The 12,355-nt window shown below is 41.9% G+C and overlaps 1 protein-coding gene across 5 annotated transcripts in view; it reads left to right on the top strand.

The window, feature by feature from the left end:
• Nucleotides 1-231: 231 nt before the first annotated feature.
• The window catches only part of PXK (PX domain containing serine/threonine kinase like), a 57,546-nt gene continuing 45,422 nt past the window's right edge, over nucleotides 232-12,355 (top strand). For 2 of the 5 annotated variants that reach the window (XM_024746280.1, XM_024746281.1), the window contains exons 1-3: nucleotides 234-332; nucleotides 7,035-7,085; nucleotides 8,918-8,965. The gene's annotated coding sequence lies outside the window, so the exon portion shown is untranslated. Of the gene's footprint in view, nucleotides 333-7,034; nucleotides 7,086-8,917; nucleotides 8,966-12,355 lie in introns of all 5 variants that reach the window. The other 3 variants (XM_024746284.1, XM_024746282.1, XM_024746285.1) reach the window with 3 other exon arrangements.

Genomic DNA, 12,355 nt, shown 5'->3' on the forward strand with positions numbered 1-12,355 from the left:
GCCACCGCCGTAGGACCATTCGGGGAACCCTAGAGGGCTCAGGTTAGGTACCTCCTACACCGAAGAAGAAAGGAGAGTGCCTGCCGAAGAGGCCAGGAGGGCTGAGGGTAGGCGGAGAGGATGCTGGGAGTTGTGGTGGGTGCTTGGTTCACTGGTTCCCTTCCTCTCAGGACAGGGTGTTTCTTTTTGTAGTGTGAAGCTGCTTCCTGTTGAAGAGGTTTTAGAACCGTGATTCTTGCCTCTGGCAGCACATTAGAATCACCTGGGGAACTTTTAAGACCTACTAATGCCTGTGCCTCGGCCCAGACAAGTTAAATCAGAATCTCTGGCAGGTAGGGTCAAAGCATGGTTGTTGGTTTTTTTGTGTGTGTGTGGTTTTTTTTTAAGTTCTCTGGGTAATTCTAGAAAGTAGGAGGGTTGAAACCCTCTGCTTTAGAGGTAGAGATGTGGGAACGCTGACAGGTAAAAATACCTCCAGACAGCTGCCCGGTCTCTCTGTACTCTGAGTCTCAGTAAATCCGATAGCTGTGCCAAAAGGGAAGAGAGAAGAATGCCGTGGGTTAGGTGGGTTTGGAGGTTGGCTTAAGTTTTGGCTTTAGCTTCTTTTACACATTTCTTTCCAAGTGGTCTGTGTTTGTACCCTCACTAAAGTAATTTGGGGCCAGAACGATTCACAGTAAGTTTTCCTCCCTAGTTTTTCTAAAATCTCATCACACTGAGGCATCTTTGAATGCCTGCCAGCTACAGTGCAGTGAAATCTTAAGTATCTCTTCGGAAACTCGGGAGATACAAAATGTCAGTGAGGATGCTTACTGGGGAAATGGCCTGCACTGGAAGCATTAATCAACAGTTGTGGGAATGACAGTCCCTACCCCTGCACCCTCAGGATGAGTTCACCCGAGTTCCCCAGACTTGTGAGGACCCCCATCTTTCAGGGCTGCAGAAAGAGCCAGGCTCAGGGCGTCCCCAGGTCCCTGGGGGTTGCCAGCCATGTCTGGCAGGTTGGAGGGTCCTAGGAATCAGTGACTGGGGTTCCGGTTCCCAGTCAGCTGCTTCCTAGCTGTGCAACCCTGGACAGCTCACTTAATTTTGCTGAGATCTACCCTCCAGGCAGCTGTGAGGATTGGATGAGAAGTGTTAATGGGCCTAGGAAAGTTCCTGGCACAAGATCAGTGCTTATTTTACACTAATTCTCTCTTCTCTTCCTTTACTTAAGTCAGAAATCACGTGGTCCCAGTGCCTGTCCACTTTGAACAACTTCGGTCCCAACCACCCTGACTTGCCGAAATGCCCACCCTGCTCCGCCAAGATAAGGGTGTGGTGTCGTGAAGAGGAGCGGGAAGAAGGCCCCTTGGGCGCGTGGCAGCAGATGGCAGGGATGGGCAGCCGGCATAGGTCTGTGTGATGCAGAGCCGCCCTACAGGGCTCTTAGCTCTCCCTTCTGTGCCTGGTGGTTGATTGTCTCTTACATAGACTGCAGGTTCTGTTCCACACAAGAGAGGGTGGCAAAGATGGGAATGATTCATCGGAGGATTCTGGGCTGGTGACTCCGACTCTGGAGGTGGAAGCCTGACTTCAAATGTCGCGTTTCTACTGGTCCCCAGGGCACTCCTCTCTCTGCTTTAATCAGTGCTTCAGCCTGGTTGCAAGCAGTAGAACAGCTGTACTATGTTTAGTTGACAAATTGGAGATTTGAGGTGAAAGTATTTCCTTTTGGTCAGGCTGGGTGGTGGTACCAAGCAAACGAAAAAAAATAAAATGTTTTGTAGTTAGGGATGAACTTGCTCCATTCAAGTGGAATGAAAGTATTTCTGAGCAAAATCACCGTACCTATTTCCCATTGTCTTTCTGTATCTGCAACCACACGGCAGATGGGACCTGAGGGCAACACTGGAGCCTTAACGTGTCTTAGTGTGTCTTTACAGAAGAAAGACAATGGGGTTTTTGAGGCCACCAGTAATTAAGCGAGCCCTCTAGGTGGGAGTGCACATATTCTCAACGGTGTGGTGTGTGGAGTACCAGTAAGCTGCAGCCGGGGGCAGATGATGACAGAAGTAACCCCTCCACCACCCTGCATCCCCAGCCTCCATAGACTGGAATGACCTGTTTTACTCGATGCACCTGGAACTGGGTTTCTCAACCTCAGCACTGTTGACGTTTGGGGCCAGGTAGTCCTTCCTTGTAAGGCTGTCCTGTGCATCGTAGGTGTTTATCAGCATCTCTGACCTCTAGCTGTCAGATGCCCATAGCACTCCCTCATCCTGTGACAACCAAAGATGTCTCCAGACATTGCCAGGTCTCCTCTGGGGCAGAACCACCCTCTTTGTAGAAACACTGATACAAAGAGTGTCTCGGCAGAAACATTAATTAGGATGTCGGTTTGGGATATCGTAGTCTGACATCAGAACCCAGGCACCGTCTTGTAGTTAACTGCTTCCCTCTTGCCAAATGCTTTTCCCCAACATTATTGTGTGCCATATTATAGCCAAGTTAAAAAAAAAAAACCCAGCTCCGTAAACTGTGCATATACAGAGGGAAGGAATGGAGTCAGACTGTACCTTTGCTGTTTAGAATTATACCTCCAGCATGAACAAAACACAGGGATTGGAACATGATAGGTGCTTAATTGATGTTTACAATTGGCTGCAACATCTTTGTAAAACACAGGTCTAAGCTTTAAACCCAAAGTATATAAAGCAGGACAGCAGTGTTAGTACCTACCAAGTGCTCAACATTGAACTGAAATTTTTAAAATTAATATTATTCCTCTTATAAATCATAGTGAAGCAATGGATGCTTGAAATGATTTTTGAGAAGTAACAGTTCCTCCCTGACTTAGACATCAGCTTGTCTATGTGTAGTTGTTTGGAAGTACTCAATTATATGTGCTGATTTTAGCTCTATTATAAGCCCAGACAATTTGCCAGTAAGACAACCCTGAGAAAAAAAGAAAATTTTAAAGCTAATAGACTGATCCCCAAATACAAGAATATCAGATATTTCTAGTGTTTTATCTCTGTGTATTCAGAAATAATTGCACTGGCATATTGCTTAAGAGATTTGCCGTAGTACACAAGTTAATTTTGAAATATTTATTTTATAACCCCACATGTAACCAGCTAAGCAGGGTGCCAGGTACGTAGTTGATTCACTCGTAAATTGAGTGGATATTGTTGAATGTACCGTTCTTAACATAGTCCAGAGCAGGAGAAATTCCTGCGTATGTGGACTTTATCAACCTTTGCAAACTAAACAGAATGGAGGGCGCTTCCCTGATGGTGCAGTGGTTAAGAATCTGCCTGCCAATGCAAGGGAAACGGGTTCGAGCCCTGGCCTGGGAAGATCCCTCATGCGGCGGAGCAACTAAACCCGTGCGCCACAGCTACTGAGCCTGCGCTCTAGAGACCACGAGCCGCAATTACTGAGCCCACGTGCCACAACTACTGAAGCCCATGTGCCTAGAGCCAGAGCGCAGCAACGAAGACCCAACACAGCCAAAAATAAAAATAAGTAAATAAATTTATTAAGAATAAATAAATAATAAACAAAATGGAAATGAATGGTAGTGAAAATAAGATCTATTTTAAAATTGAGTTACCAAGTTAACAATGCTTATTTGGCTTTATTTTCTAAATAACCTATTTAAATCAGAATTAATTCAGTAGAAAGGATTTGTTGAGTACTGTGTTGATAAGCACTTGTTGAGTAGTGACTATGAGTAATACCTGAATCATACCATCCAAAGATGTTAAAAGAATTCTGAGCATTTGAGGAAAAAAGTTAATGTTTTTTATATGATTTCATCTGTACCTTCATCATAACTCCCTGTGTGTATAAGCAGAATGCTGGACTAGGTCTCTGTTTCCTTCTTATTTGATTAGTAAGAATTACCTGGGGAGGCTATTAAAACTTCTAATTCCCAGTTTCTATCCTAGGGATTCTCATTCAGCAAGTCTGGTGCAAGGCCTGTGAATGTGTATTTTTAACACCCTCTCTTGTCTTCCCTCCCCAGGAGCAGGAAGATTTCAATGCTCAGGCAGCTTTGGGGGTCACTAGATTTAGTTTCTTTGGAAAATGCCATCACTGCTTATCTATTCTACCTTTTTACTTGTTTTCTTAACCATGGCCTTTTCTAGTTGACTATGCATATAAAATGCAAACTTTGAGTGGTAAAAATCATGGATCTTAGTCTTCTGACTCTACAATAGTAGTTTTGAATGCCTAAGGTTAAAATTTTTTATTTGAGATAATTGTAGATTCTCATACAGTTATAAAAAGCATTGCAGGGCTTCCCTGGTGGCGCAGTGGTTGAGAGTCCGCCTGCCCATTCAGGGGACATGGGTTCGTGCCTCGGTCCGGGAAGATCCCACATGCCGCAGAGCGGCTGGGCCTGTGAGCCATGGCCGCTGAGCCTGTGCTCTGCAACGGGAGAGGCCACAACAGTGAGAGTCCCGCGTACCGCCAAAAAAAAAAAAAAGCATTGCAGAGAGATCCCATATATTCATCATCCAGTTTTTTCATTGGTAGTATCTTGCAAAACTTGGTACAATATCACGACCAAGACATTAACATTGGTGTAATCAAGATACATAATCAAGAACATTTCCATTGGTTCAGACATCCCTCATGTCTTAGTCCATTCAGGCTGCTATAACAAAATGCCATAAACCGAGTGGCCTATACACAACAGATATTTATTTCTCATAGTTCTAGAGGCCGGAAGTCCAAGACTAAGGTGCCAGCATGGTTGCCTTCTGGTGATGGTCCTCCTCCGGGTTCATAGCTAGTAGCACCGTTTCAGACTATCCTCACATGGTGGAAGAGGCAAGGGCCCCTCTGAAGCCTCTTTTATAAGGCACCAATCCCATTCATGAGGGCTTCACTGTCATGACCTAAGTACCTCCCAAAGGTCCCACCCCCTAATACCATCATCTTTGGGGGTTAGTATTTAACACATGAATTTTGGGGGGACAGAGACCTTCAAACCATAGCACTTCATTTGCCCTTCTATAGCCACACTAGTTTCCCTTCCACACACACCCTCCTACCCCAGTCTTAACTCTTGGCAACCACTAGGCTGTTCTCCATATCTATAATTTTGTCATTTCATGAATGTTGTAGAAATGGAGACATGTAGTTTACAATCTTTTGGTATTGGCTTTTTCACTCAGCATAATTCTCTGGAGATTCATCCGATTTGTTGCATGTATCAATAGTTTATTCCTTTCTGTTGCTGAGTCGTATTCCCTGGTGTGGATGTAGCAAAGTTTAACCATTTGCCTGCTTAAGGACATCTGGCTTGTTTCTACTTTGGGGCTGTTACTAATAAAGCTGCTGTGAACTTTCATGTGTGAGGTATTGTATGGACATAAGGTTTTGTTTCTCTGGAATAAATGTCCAGGAGTGCAGTTGCTGGGTCATATGATAGTTGCATGTTTTAGTTTTTTAAGAAACTGCCAAACTGTGTTCCAGAGTGTCTGTACCGTTTAAAGTTCCCACCATTAATTTATGAGTGATCCAGTTTCTCTGTTATCCTAGCCAGCATTTGGTGTTATCATTATTTTTTGTTTCAGCCATTCTCATAGGGATATAGTGATATCTCACTGTGGTCTTAATTTACATTTGCTTGATGACTAGTAATGTTGAATATCTTTTCCTGTGCTTATATGCGATTTGTATATCCTCTTGAATAGCAGAATATTATTGGATGGAGTGCTATTGTTGGATAGTGTTCTATAAATGCTGATCAATCTGTTGGTTGATGGTAATGAAATAAAATTCATATTTTATGGCAAGACAAGAAAAATTCGAACATAAAATTTTTCTCAGGAAAAGGCTTCCATTTAGGCTTCCTCCCTCCCCTTTAGTATGTATTGTGTGGCTGCACTAACTAGACCTCCTTAGGAGACAACATTCCTTCTTAATCTCGTAAAGGGTCACCATGACCCACGACTTGCTTTGTACGTGCAGATCTGGATTGTGTAAACTGTTGATATGTCATTTGATGTATAACCTGTTTGTCTTAAAAACTTATATAACTGTGCTTTGACCTCTAACAGGTGGAACAGTCCTCAGAGCTTTCTGAAAGACTGTCTCCTGGGTTATAGTCTCCAGGTTGGCTCGAATAAAAGTTTTCATTTCTTTCTTAGATTAATTGGTTATTAATTATTAATTAACATTCAGTAACATTATGAATCTTATTGATTAATTTTTCATCAATAATGGTATTGCTGAATTTGTCTGTACCCTTACTGGTTTTCTCTTCAGTTGTTCTATCAATTGCTGAGAGAGGGGTGTTGACGTCTCCAACTGTAATCATGGATTCATCTATTTCTTCTTCCAGTTCTATCAATTTTTGCTTCACATATTTTGCAGCTCTGGTATTTGGTGCACGCACATTTAAGATTGTTATGTCTTGCTGTGAGATTACCCTTGTATCTTTATGTCCCTCTCTGTTTCTAGTAGTCTTTGCTCTGAAGTCTACTTTATCTGATGCTTTCACTTAATATTTTTGACCCTCTGATTTGGGTGTTTTTTTTGTTCTGTTTTGTTTCTTATTAAAAATTTGTTTTTATTAAAATATAGTTGATTTACAATGTTGTATTAATTTCAGGTGTACAGCAGAGTGATTCAGATATGTAGTTCTTTTTTAGATTCTTTTCCATTATAGGTTATTACAAGATATTGAGTAGAGTTCCCTGTGCTATACAGTAGGTCCTTGTTAGTTATCTGTTTTATATATAGTAATGTGTATATTTTAATCCCAAACTCCTAATTTATCCCTCCCCCCCGGCCCCCACTTTCCCCTTTGGTAACCATAAGTTTATTTTCTATATCTGTGAGTCTATTTCTGTTTTGTAAATAAGTTTGTTTTTTTTTTTTTTTTTTTAGATTCCTCATATAAGTGATATCTTATGATATATATTTTTCTCTGTCTGACCTACTTCACTTAGTATGGTAATTTCTAGGTCCATCCATATAGCTGCATGATTTGGGTGTTTTGTAATTGAGGCTCTTTTCCCCTTCTTTTTTAGGAATATATCATTCGGGTACAAAGAGGAATTTCTGTAGAAAATAGCTGGCAGGTAAGCTTTTTTTTTTTTTTTTGTCATTAGAAAAATGTTTAAACAAAATTCTGACTTGGGGCATCTAAAAATCTGGAAAAACTATATTAATCATATGTCTTTTAGATATAAACGTTTAGCTCTAACACATGTATTATAAAAGGCTTTTATGTTCCCAGTTGTTCGGTTTAATTCGTGTATGTTACTACAGAGAGTAGGAATTTGTTCTCCAGGTGGACACAGAGTAAGTGGGCTAGGCAAAGTACTTGTTTTGTTCCTAGTAATTCAAACCTCCTCACCTGAAGCCATGGCTTGGGTGAGGCAGGTTAACGTTCAGTCCACCAGGTAGAAGGGTGAGACAGTGCCCTGGACATTGTGCATTTCATGGACTCCCAAGTCCAGTCATGGACAATTTCTAGTGCTACTTCCCACACTGACCATAGGTAAGGATCTGCTTACAGCCCCAGGGCCTGCTTTCCTCACAGGTGGCCTCAGAGAGGCAGAACTTACTATATACATCTAGAGGTGCTTCCCATCCCAGCTGACTTGCAGAGGGTGGCTGAATTCTGTACAGGGACCATTTATTTCCTGCTTTAGTAATTATAATGACCCTCCTGCCTTCCAAACATCTTACCTTGTCCTTCATAGCCCAGGTTGAAACTTACCTCTCACCTTAAGCAGTCTTTGACCTCAGTGACCCATACTTGGTCTTTTCTTTGCCTGAAAATTCAAACTGCTTTTTATTGGACTAATTATAATATTTAACATCAGTTGAGCATTTATTGTTAGGCACATTAATTCACTTAGCCCTTTAAAGCCAGTTCTGTGTGATAGTATTAGCCCCATTTTACATTCAAAAGGTAAGTAACTGGTCCAAGGTCACGCTTATATCCCTGACAGAACAGGGTTGGAATTTGCACATTCTCTGTGGTTAACTGCTGTACTCCCTTTTGCTCCTTTGCACTTATCAGGGATGCCCTCATGTTTAACTTTCTGATGTATATTTGTCAAACAGGCCCAAGGGCAATGTCCTACCAGAAAAATCAACCCTTGATGTAGTTTTCTAGATCCAATGCTTTAGAGTCCTGGGGGACACTTAACAAAAATCTAGATACTTAACCTCCTTAAATTCCTGAATTCCTAGGTGATCTCCAAGTAATTCTCATTCACACTAATATTTGAGAATCATCAATAAAGATTGAAAAAACTTTTTGAAAGCAAAATAACTTCCTTCCCCAGAGACTGAAGAGCTAGTGGAATTTGGCTATGGCCTAATCAATGGCATCAACATAACTAAGAAAGAATGCATACACAGTGGATGTGGACTGTTGGCCAAGAGGGGAAACGGGCAATCAGAGAGCGGTGTGGCCTCTCTGCCTGCAGATGCGTCCAATCTCTAGACTGGTTGGATCTCAAATGGGGGAAGTTTTATCCAGGGCAAGGATGAAATGGCCTCAAGACTGTCCACATGCTTTAACTTTAATTTCATGTTCACTAAAACTTATTTTTTTTTTTGTAAATCATTAATTCATCTTTCTAGGTGCCTGGTTAATAAAAAAAAAATACTTAAAGGGCTATTCACCCTGGAAACAAATGCATCATCATTCTTTCTTACCTGTTGGCATCTTGCGAGTTTGGCTAGCATTAACCAGTTTCCCATGGCCCAGCCAACTCAGGGGCACTGCTTGGTCTGTTTTCTGGGGCTGCTGAGTTAAGCAAGTTAATCACCAGGTGTATAAGCCCTGCTACCCTTAATGCAAGTGCCTTGGCTCTAAAATGCCAATAAATATTAAATAGGGAAATGAAAATTGATGGTCTTTGCTGAATCAAAACACCACTTTTATTTCTTACAGATTGTTAGGAGATACAGTGACTTTGATTTGCTGAACAACAGCTTGCAGGTAATTATTTTAAAACACCAATGACACATTTATTGCTTGGGGTATCTTAGGAACTGGTTGGAAACAACAATATTAGGAACAAGAAGTTAGCAAATTTCCCTAGCAAAGGAGATAAGCTCATACGTTAAACAGATGATGTGTGACTCTAAAAATAAACTTTGGGGAATAAACATCATTTATAATAATCACCTTGCAGCTGGGTACCTTTGTGCCAGACTGCGTCCTTACCACAATCATGGGATGCTGTGTGTTATCTCCTTTTCGCAGGTTAGGAATGACTAAATGGGTTGCTAGAGTTGTTCACTGAGAGCTGGGACTCTCAGACTCTCTTAAACAAGGCTGCATAGTCAGCATTGCAGATCAACAGCACTCAGCAGTAACTAGAGACTCAGCCTTTTTCAGTGTAACTTTTTTTTTTTTTTTTACTTTTTAAATTTACTTTTTGGCTGCATTGGGTCTTCGTTGCTGTGCGCGGGGGTTACTCTTCGTTGTGGTGTGCGGGCTTCTCATTGCAGTGGCTACTCTTGTTGCAGAGCACGGGCTCTAGGGCATGCGGGCTCAGTAGTTGTGGTGCACGGACTTGGTTGCCCCACGGCATGTTGGATCTTCCTGGACAAGGGATAGAACCCATGTCCCCTGCATTGGCAGGCAGATTCTTAACCACTGCGCCATCAGGGAGGTCCCTCAGTGTAACTTTTTTCTCTTAAATATGTATTTCTAAATCCCTTTGATTTAAATGTTTGTAACTAGGTGGCCATAATGCAAAGAGGGATGAGCTGGAAACAAAGCTAATGCTGGTAATGATCGAAGGGTCCTAGAGAAGTGTTAGCACCGTAGGTACTGGCAATACCACCCATGTCTTCACCTGGTAGATTGGTCTTCAGGGGCCATGGGTTATTGAAGACCACTGGGCTTGTATCATATCTCAGCTTTGATTGGTAGCATAAACCCTTGAGCCAGAGTGCTTGGCTTACGACCAGCCCAGCTGGGAGGTGAACTGGCCATCATCAGTCATTCTGAGTGACCTCTGATCCTGTCCACAAAGGTCAGGAGGACTGCTTGACTGGGAGGCAGCGTAATGCTTCATTTCCTTCAAAAGGCCATTTTTTATTGACCATACTTTGGAAAAATAGCATTTGTAGAGTCCAGACTTTCATATTATTTACAACATTGCTGAAAGCATGAATGCCTTATTTTCCTTCCAGTAGAACTGGCCTGAGTATCTGCAGACCTTCTTGTAATTGACATATGGTCCTGCATTTCACACATGTTGTCTGTCTACATTTTTTTAAAAATAAATTTATTTAATTTTTAAATTTTTGACTGCATTGGGTCTTTGTTGCTGTGCACGGGCTTTCTCTAGTCGTGGCAAGTGGGGGCTTCTCTTTGTTGTGGTGCGTGGGCTCTAGGCGTGTGGGCTTCAGTAGTTGTGGCACATCGGCTCAGTAGTTGTAGCTTGTGGGCTTAGTTGCTCCACAGCATGTGGGAATCTTCCCGGACCAGGGCTCAAACCCATGTCCCCTGCATTGGCAGGTGGATTCTTAACCACTGCGCCACCAGGGAAGTCCCAGAAGGGGGAGTGATTTTGTACAGTGCTGTTCAGCCATGGCTGAGTAAGAATCATGGGAAAAATACTTCTGAAATTGAAATTGCCTAGGCCTAGCCCCCAAGAATGGGGGGTGGGGAGGAGGGTTTTATCTCCTATTTGTTCTTTCTTTGGGGATATAAAGTTGAATCTCCATGACTATTCAATTATAGCCTTTTTAATATAATAGAATTTTATTTTTGCATCAGTGTAATTTTCCTTTTTAAAATGGGCACTTTCACTGTGCATCTTATTTCAAATGCAAATATCCACATGTATTGATGTTGGCTTGTGCTGGGCAGGATATGGCCAGACAGCATTTCAGTGGGAGGTTTTTCTGGATCCAAGTAAACAAACAGAAGAAAGCACATACAGCTTTTTGGCAACAAAATAATTTCAAAACAACCTCCATAAAACAGACCAAAAAGATTCCAAAACCACAGAATAAAACTGTGACCATGAATTTCAGTGTCTGATTACCCTTCTGACAGATAAATGAGTTCCTGCTGAAAAAAGAGAAATATAATACACATATGCAGAGTTGTCTGAGTCCAATAGGAAACATACCTAAGCAAAAAAACCCCAAAAAACAGCAGGATGTAAAATTATACATGCAATATAATAATTACATTGAAATGTTTAGGAAAAAAGCTTGGAAGGAAATATGCCAAAATGTTAACAATGGGGTTCCCCAGGTGGCAGGATTATGGGTTATGTTTATTTCTGGTTCTTTATACTGTTCTGTACTTCCCAAGTTCAGTACAAGTAAACACATGCAAGCTATATAAGTAGAAAAACAGAAAAAAAGCTGTACTTTCCCAACTTTTTATAGTGAGCATATCTTGTGGTAACAGTGAAGAAAAATCACCACCTTATTTTAAAGGCACCATCAAATTGGTGACCATCTAGGGAGATAGCATGCGACACAGAAAAAGAAGAAAGAGCTGCAGTGATGGGAACTGGCAGGGAACCCTCAGACTTGGCATGGGACCCAGCCTCTGCCTCTTACCAGCCCTGAGACCTGGGCTCAGTTACTTCCTCTCTCTGTCCTCACTCTCCCTGTCTGAAGCCAAGGGGCTGAACCAGATGACTTCTCAGGTCTGTTGTAGCACAAATGTTTTGTGATTTGGTTGTACTGCCCATTGTTGACGTAGGAGAGACTACTGAACATTGGGGGGAAATGGGGACAAATTAGGGTCTGTTGAGAGCTTAGAACTCCCTAGAATACTCCCTAGAATGTAGTTGAAGACAATTTACAGATCGTTAAGGTCTGATAACAGAAATGAGAGACTAGTAGATTCAGAGTTAGGTTTTTCCTCCAGACAAAAAGCTAGTTTTCTTGAAACTGATAGAGTTTGTCATGGAATTTAGAAGCTTCTGCTAGGCTAGCATGGGTCAGATTATGGGCTCCAGACCCCAGTCTGGCTGTCATCCCCCCTTTGCTTTGTCACTCTGCAGATGTTATGAATGGAGGAACTTTTATGAATGAAGGAACTTTGGGGACTTCTCTGCTGGGCTTCTTGTTCTCTTTTCCTTAATACGAGGAACTCAAGAAGGGAATACATAGGGTACGTTGAAGAGGGAACAATAAAAAATGGGATGATTGGCTTGAAGCCATCCCTGTGGAGGTGTCTAGGAAATCACTGACTTAGTGGCTTCATCACTTATGTGCTAATTAGTCATGGGAGTTCTGAATTTTATATTCTGTGACTGGTAAGCATTTGAGAAATTCTGGGAGGAAGCTGAAAGAGAAGTTTCTGTTGAATGTTAATCTCCTTTCAAAGGCAAGATTTTATTTTAGTTTT

Source organism: Neophocaena asiaeorientalis, unplaced genomic scaffold, assembly GCF_003031525.2.
Source record: "Neophocaena asiaeorientalis asiaeorientalis breed wild unplaced genomic scaffold, Neophocaena_asiaeorientalis_V1.1 scaffold251, whole genome shotgun sequence".
Lineage (NCBI taxonomy): Eukaryota > Metazoa > Chordata > Mammalia > Artiodactyla > Phocoenidae > Neophocaena > Neophocaena asiaeorientalis.